Here is an 8,911-nt window from a genome sequence, read left to right as displayed (position 1 = left end):
TACTATGCCACATTTTTTCTCTTTCTTTTTTTCTTTCATCTTAGTTCTTCCCTCTCACCTTTTTTTTCTTTTTTCTTCCTCTGCTCCCCCTTGTTTTCTCCCATCAGTCATGAGACAGTGACCCTATGGAACCATACCAACCACACATGCCTTCACTTCTACTGGGTGAATACCACAACCCACACCAGCACCACTGGATTGATGATAGATCATGGCCAACATCACCCTAGCTTGCCCTCATTTGTTCTACATAAGCACTGTTTAGAAAATCATTCCCATATTCCCAACTCTTATGAATTCATCCAGAGACAGATGGTGAGCATCCCAGTACCACCAAACTAGTGACCAAAGTAACACATTTGTCCCATTTCCCAGATAAATTAAAACAAAACAAAATAAACAGGGTAAATAAAGCCAGTATATAATCAACAAATTAATATAATAACACCACAGTCTTAGTAACAACACATAACTTCACATAAGGAAAAATAAATAAATAAATAAGACAAAACGGTACAAAAAAGTGACCAAAACACAGGGCCAGAAAATCTTCTGGAGAAAGAAATACTCTTAGCACTACTTGATAAGGAATTTGAAATAATTATACTTAGGTCTTTTAAACAGATTAAGAAAGAGATCAAGGAAAACAAAGATAACATCAAGGAAATCAGCAATAAAATAAAGGAAAACACAGAAAACAAAAACTCTAGAATAAATCAGGAAAACAATATAAGAACAAATTGACAAAATAAATGGAAAATTAGAAATCATATGAAACCAATAAATAAAAATCCACAAGATTAGTACTACATTTTTAGAAATAGATAGCACACTGGAAGGACAAAAGAGTAGAATTGAATCAATGGAAGACAGAATTAGGAAAACTGAAGACAAATCTGTTTCAAGAACAATCCGAAAAAAAGAATGGAAAAAACAAAGAAAGCCAAGGAATTAAGTGGGACATCATCAAGAAAAATAACTTATGTGTGATCAGACCTCCAGACCAGGAAGAGATTTAAAAAAAAAAAAAAAGACTAAGAAAATGCTTTAAGATTTGATGGAAGAAAATTCCTCTAACTTCATGGAAGATAAAGAGATATGCATTCAAAAAGCTCAATGAACCCAAGTAGTATAGACCCCAAAAGAAAATCACCAAGACATATCATAATGAAACTTTAAAACCAAAGACAAAGAAATAATCCTGAAAGCAGCTCAGGAAAAATTAAAAGCACCTCAAAAGGAGAACAAATAAGATTATGCTCTAATTTCTCAGCAGAAACCATGTGGACAATAAGGCAATGGGATGACATATATAAAGGAAAAAAAGTGTCAACCATGCAGTATATATCCAATAAAAATTGTCCTCAAAACAAATGGTAAAAATAGGACATTTTCAGATAAACAAAAATTAAGGAAATTTGTGGGAAAAAAAAAAAAAAAAAAAACCTACCTTACCAGAAATGTTAAAGAGAGTCCTTTGGACAGAGAACTACCAGTAGAAGACAACCACCTATGATTAAGAAACACAACACCACCCAAAATCAGCCCATATATACAAGCATCAAAAATAAAAATAAACCTACAAGACAGAAAATATGGAATCAGAGATGTGAATTTGTAAACAATACAACTATGAAGCAAAAAAAGGGAATAAACAATGTAGTTACTGAACTTCCAAATGGAGAGGAAGTCAATATGATATTAAGATAGAACAAATTGCTTTAAACATGGCAGAATAATAATATACAGGGTAATCTCAAAGAAAATTAATAAATCTTATCACCAAAAGAAAAAATAACGTGATTAAGTAAATGCTAAAACAACAGCTATGTTTTGTTGTTAGGTGCCGTTGAGTCATCTCTGACTCATAGCGAACCTATGTACAATAGAACAAAACACTGCCCAGTTCTGTACCAACATCACAATCCTTGCTATGCCTGAGCCCATCATTGTAGCCACTGTGTCAATCCATCTTGTTGAGGGACTTCCCCTTTTTTGCTGACCTTCCACCTTACCAAGCATGATATCCTTCTCTAGGGAATGGACACTTCTGACAACATGACCAAAGAAGGTAAGACGATGTCTGGCCGTTCTCATCTCCAAGGAGCATTCCAGCTGCACTTCTCCCAGAACAGATTTGTTCATTCTTCTGGCAGTCCATGGTCCTTTCAGTATTCTTTGCCAACACCACAACTCAAAAGCATGAACTCTTCTTTGGTTTTCCTATTCATTATCCAATTTGTACATGCATATGAGGTGACTGAAAATATCATGGCTTGGGTTAGATGCACCTTAGTCTTCAAAGACACATCTTTGCTCTTCAGCATTTTAAAGGTCTTTTGTAGCAGATTTGCTCAGTGCAATACATCATCTAATGTCTTGACTGCTGCTTCCATTGGTGGTGATTGTGGAACCAAGTAATATGAAATCTTTGATAACATCAATCTTTTCTCCATTTATCATAATGCTGCTTATTGGTCCAGTTGTGAGGATTTTTGTTCTCTTTATGTTGAAGTGTAATCCATACTGAAGACTGTAGTCTTTGATCTTCATAAGTAAGGGCTTCAAATCATCCTCACTTTCAGCATGCAAAGTTGTGTCATCTGCATATTGCAGTTTGTTAATGAATCTTCCTTCGATCCTGATTCCATGTTCTTCATATAGTCCAGCTTCTTGGATTATTTCCTCAGCATATGGATTGAATAAGTATGGTGAAAGGACACAACCCTGACACACCCCCTTCCTGATTTTAAACCATGCAGCATGGCTTTGTTCTGTTCTAATGACAGCCTCCTGGTCTATGGACAGGTTCCTCATGAGTACAACTAAGTGTTCTGGAATTCCCATTCTTCTCTATGTTATCCACACAATCAAATGCTTTTACATAGTTAATAAAACACAAATAAACATCTTTCTGTTATTCTGTGCTTTGAGCCAAGATCCATCTGACATCAGCAATGATATCCCTTGTTCCATGTCCTCTTATGAATCCAGCTTACACCTCTGGAAGCTCTCTGTCAATATACTGCTGCAACCATCTTTGAATTACCTTCAGCAAGATTTTACTTGCATGTGATATTAATGATATTGTTCTATAATTTCCACATTCTGTGGGATCACCTTTCTGTGGAATGGGTACAAATATGGATCTCTTCCAGTCAATTGGCCAGGCAGTTGTCCTCCAAATTTCTTGGTATAGATGATTGAGTGCCTCCAGTATGGCATTAATTTATTGAAACATCTCAGTGGGTATTCCATCAATTCCTGGAGACTTGTTTTTTCTAATTCCTTCAGTGCAGCTTCAACTTCTTCCTTCAATACCATTAGTTCTTGATCATATGCCAACTCCTGAAATGGATGAACATCGACCAGTTCTTTTTGGTACAGTGACTTTGTGTATTCCTTCCATTTTCTTCTGATGTCTCCTGAATAATCCTTCCATCATCTTCTGATGTCTCCTGCATCATTCAATAGTTTACCCATAGACTCTTTCAACATTACAACTCAAGGCTCGAATTTTTTCTTCAGTTATTTCAGCTTGAGAAATGCCAAACATGTTCTTACCTTTTGGTTTTCTAACTCCAGATCTTTGCACATTCCATTATAGTAATTGACTTTGTCAACAGCAATGAAAGAAATGATTTTAAAAATTCATTAAAAAAAAAAAATGAACTCAGCCCAGAAAAATATATGAGAAAAGGAAAACATCAGCACCACAGGGAGAAAGAAAAACACAAAGCAAAATGACAGCAGTAAATTCATACCTATTGATAATTACACTAAATGTAAATGGATTAAATGCACCAGTCAGGAGATAAAGAGTTGTTGTTGTTGTTGTTGTTATTTGCTGTCGAGTCGGCCCCGACTCATAGCGACCCCTCCTTGGGTTTCCGAGGCAGTATCACTATGGAAGTAGGATTGCCCAACCTTCCTTCCGAGGAGTGGCTGGTGGGTTTGAACCACCAGCCTTCTGGTTAGCAGTCAAGTGTCTTAGGCACTATGCTACCAGAGCTCCCAGAGATAAAGAGTAGCAGAATGGATAACAAAATATAACCCATCCATATACTGTCTACAAGAGCCATTCTTTATACACAAAGAAAAGAATAAGTTAAAAATCAAAGAATGGGTAAACATATATCATGCAAATGGTAACAAAAACAGCTGGATTGGCAATAGTAAGTTCTGGTTAAATAGATTTTAAGGTAAAAACTAGCAAAAGAGACAAAGAAGAGCATTATATGATGATTGAAAGTCAATCAAACAAGAGGATATAATCATAATAAATGTCTATGCACCCAATGAAAGAGCCCCGAAAGACATAAATCTAACTTTATCAGAATTGAAAAAAGAAATAACCAACTCAACAATAATAGGAGAGTTTAATACATTATGTTTGATGGAAGATAAGAACAACTAGAAAGAAACTCAAAAAGGATACAGAATATCTAAATAACACAATCAACCACCTACACCTCAGAAACATGCACAGATCACTGTACCCAACAATATCTCAAACTCTATTACATGCAACATTCTTCATAATAGACCATGTGTTAGGCCACAAAGCAAACCTCAATGGGTTTAAAAGCATTAAAAAGTTACAAAGCATCTTCTTAGATGACAATGTTAAAAATTAGTAGTCAACAACAGGAAGAACGGGGGGGGGGGGAATGGCATGGAAACTGAGTGATACCCTGTTTAAAAACTACTGAGTAACAGATAGATAAAAAATCAAATAAAATTCTTCAATCAAGGGAGAATAAAAACACAACATACCAAAATCTAATGGACACAGCAAAAGCAGTACTCAGAGGACAATTGATAGCAATAAATGCACACATCAAAAAAGAAGCAAAATCAACACCTTAACTCAACATCTCCAACAATTAGAAAAAGAGCAGAAAAAAAAAAACTATAGTCACCAGAAGAAAGTAAATAAAATTTTAGCAAAAATAAATGAAACAGGAAGAAAAGAAAAATCAACAAGACTAGAAATTGTTTCCTTGAAAGAATTAAAAAAAAAAAAAACGGCAAACCACTGCAAATTTAGCAAAGGAAAAGAAGGTGCAAATAACATCAATATAAAATGAAATAGGCAATGTCACAACAGAACCAACTGAAATAAAAAGGATAATAACAGAATACTGTGAAGAATTGTACTTCAACAAATTTGAATCTAGAAGAAATGGATAAACTTCCCAAACTAACACAATCTGAGGTGAAAAATTTTAACAAACCCATCACAAAAGAAATCATCACACAATTCATTATAATACTTTACTTTGTCTTCTCAAGTGCCCTTTGAAATCTTCTATTCAGCTCTTTTATTTCAATTCTTTCTTCCATTTACTTTACTCTCCATTCAAGAACAAGTTTCAAAATCTCTTCTGACATCCATTTTGGTCTTTTTTTCCCTTCCTGCCTTTTTAATGGTCTTTTGCTTTTCTCATGTATGATGTTCTCTATGTCATACTACAGGAGCTCTGGCAGCATATTGCCTAAGGTATTTGATTGCTAACCAGAAGGCTGGAGGCTCAAACCCACCAGCCAGTCCTCAGAAAGAAGGTTGGGCAATCTACTTCCATAGTGATACTGCCTTGGAAACCCAAGGAGGGGTCGCTATGAGTCGGTGCAACTTGACGGCACATAACAACAACAACAACAATGTCATACTACAACTTGTCTGGTCTTCTGTCATTCAGGTTCAATGCATCAATTCTATGATTCACATGATCTCTAAATCAAAGTGGAGTTTAATCAAGGTTGTATTTTGGCACTCATGAACTTTATTTAATTTTCTCCTGCTTCAACTTGAACTTGCATATGAGCAATTGATGGTCTGTTCCACATTCAGTTTCTGGCCTTGTTTTGACTGATGATATTAACTTTCTCCATCACCTCTTTCCACAAATGTAGTCAATATGATTTCTGTATGTTTTTCTGGCAAGGTCCACATGTGTAGTCACTGTTTATGTAGTTGAAGAAAAGTGTTTGCAATGAATAAGTCATTGCAAAATTCTGTGTGATCTCTGACATCATTTCTATCACTAAGGCCATATTTTACTCTACTGATGCTTCCTTCTTATTTCCAAATTTTGCATTCCAATCACCAGTAATTATCAATACATTTTGATTGCATGTTTGGTTAATTTCAGACTGAAGAAGTTGGTAAAAGACCCTCAATTTCTTCATCTTTGCCTTTAGTGGTTGGTGCATAAATTTTAATAATAGAGTATTAAATGGTCTTCATTGTAGACATATGGATATTATTCTATCGCAGACAGCATGGTACTTCAGGATACATCTTAAAATGTTCTTTTTTTAACAGTATATGCCATGCCATTCCTCTTTAATTTATCATTTCTGACAGAGTACACCCTATGAAATTCTGATTCAAAATGGCCAATACAAGTCCATTTCAGCTCACAGTGACTAGGATATTGATCTTTATGCATTCCATTTCATTTTGACAACTTCCAGTATTCCTAGATTCATATTTCATTCATTCCATGTTCCAATTAATGAATATTTGCAAATATTTCTTCCCATATTGAGTCGTGCCCCATCAACAAATGAAGGGAAGGAAAGCTTTACTCAATTTATGTCATTGAGGTTGACTCTGCTTTGAGCAGGTAGCTCTTCCCCACTTATATTTGGAGAGCCTTCCAACCCAAGGGGTTCATCTTCTGGTGCTATATCAGACAGTGTTTCACTGCCATTCATAAAATTTTCCAGTAATATATCAGACAGTGTTTCACTCCTTTTCATAAGGTTTTCAGTTTTTTTCAAAAGTGGATGGTTCTGTCCTTCCCAGTCTGTCTTAGTCTGGAAGCTTTGCTGAAACTTGTTCACCATGAGTGAACTTGCTGATATTTAAAATACTGGTGGCATAGCTTCCAACCTCACAGCAACACACAAGTAATCACAGTACAACAAACTGACAGTCAATGGAAGGCATATGCAGAGTCACAGCACCAGGATGAATTGGTCAATGTTCAAGCATTTCTGAATATGGATAAGAACCAATGGTATCAAAAGAAGAAGTACAAGTTGCACTGAAGGAATTGGAAAAAATAAGCCTCCAGGAATTGACAGAATACCCATTGAGATGTCTCCAAAAATGGATGCGGTGCTGGAGGTGCTTGCTTATTTATGCCAAGAAATTTGGAAGACAGCTACCTAGCCAACCAATGGAAGAGATCAATATTTATAAACATTCTAAAGAAAGGCAATTCAACAGAATGTGGAAATTATCATACAATATCATAATATCCTTATGAATAGTAGTGAAAATTGTCTGATATAATGCCAGAAAATGAGCCCTTAGGTTGGAAGTCACTCGAAATATGACTGGGGAAGAGATGTCTCCTCAAAGTAAAGTCAATCTTAATAACGTGGATGCAATAAAGCTTTCAGGATCTTCAATTGCTGATGATGCATGACTCGAAATGGGAAGAAACAGCTGCAAAAATACATGGAATGTATGAAATACAAATCTAGCAATATTGGAAGTTGTCAGAATGAAATGGAATAATCCTAGGCACTGGTGAGGTGAAATGGACTGGGATTGGCCTTTTTGGATTAGACAATCATATAATCTACCATGCTGGGAATGAAAAATTGAAAAGTATTGGTGTAGCATTCATCCTGAAAAAGAACGTTTTGAGGTTTAAATGGACATACAACGCTGTCCATGATAGGATAATATCCATATGTCTACAAGGAAGACCAGTTATTACTTCCATAATTCAAATTTATGCAAGAACCATTAAAGCCAAAGCTGAAGAAGACATTGAAGGTTATTACCAAATTCTGCAGTCAGGAGTTGACCAAACATGCAATCAATATTATTAATTATTACTAGTGAGAAAGCTGGAAATAAAGAAGAATCATCAATAGCTGGGAAATATGGCCTTGGTGATAGAAACGATGCCAGAGATTACATGACAGAACTTTAAGACCAATGACTTATTCATTAAGAATACCTTTTTTAAACAATATAAATGACTATACATGTGTACCTCATCAGAGGGAATACATAGGGATCAAATCAATTATACCTTTGAAAGAGGTGATTGAGAAGCTCAATATCATCAGTTAAAACAAGGCCAGGAGCTAACTGTGAAACAGACCAATTGCTCATATGCAAGTCCAAGCCAAAGCTGAAGAAAATTTAAGCAAGTCCACAAGCACAAAAATACAACCTTGATTATATCCCAGCTGGATTTAGAGACCATCTGAAGAATAATTTGACATATTGAACACCAATGACCAAAGACCACATGAGTTGAGGGATGACATCATGAACATTATACATGAAGGAAGCAAGAGGTCATTTAAAGACAAGAAAGGAAGAAAAGACCAAAATGGATGTCAGGAGAGACTCTGAAACTCGCTCTTGAAAGGTGAGTAATGCAAATGCAACGCACTGCTGTTGAGTCAATCTGACTCATATAGACCTCTCCTTGAGTTTCCGAGGCAGCATCACTACAGAAGTAGATTGCCCAACCTTCCTTCTGAGGAGTGGCTGGTGGGCTTGAACCACTAGCCTTCTGGTGAGCAGTCAAATGCCACCAGAACTCCTTGAAAGGTGAGTAGTGAAGACAGGGTGAAATGGAAGACAGGGTGAAATAAACACTTAATAGAAGATTTCAAAAGGCATGTTGAGAAGACAAAGTATTATAATGAAATGTACAAAACTCTGGAGTTAGAAAACCAAGAGGGAAGAATACACCCAGCATTTCTCAAGCTGAAAGAATTGAAGGAAAATTCAAACTGGAATTGCAATATTAAAATATTCTGTGGGCAAAATATTGAACAATGAATAAAGCCTCAAAAGAAGATAGAAGGAATACATAGAGACACTTTACCAAAAACAATTAGTCAACATTCAGCTATTTCAGAAGGTAGC

This window comes from Orycteropus afer, unplaced genomic scaffold, assembly GCF_000298275.1.
Source record: "Orycteropus afer afer isolate SDZICR_OR568_19922 unplaced genomic scaffold, OryAfe1.0 scaffold00025, whole genome shotgun sequence".
In the NCBI taxonomy this organism is placed as follows: Eukaryota; Metazoa; Chordata; class Mammalia; order Tubulidentata; family Orycteropodidae; genus Orycteropus; species Orycteropus afer.
Note: the sequence above shows the minus strand (reverse complement) of the source record.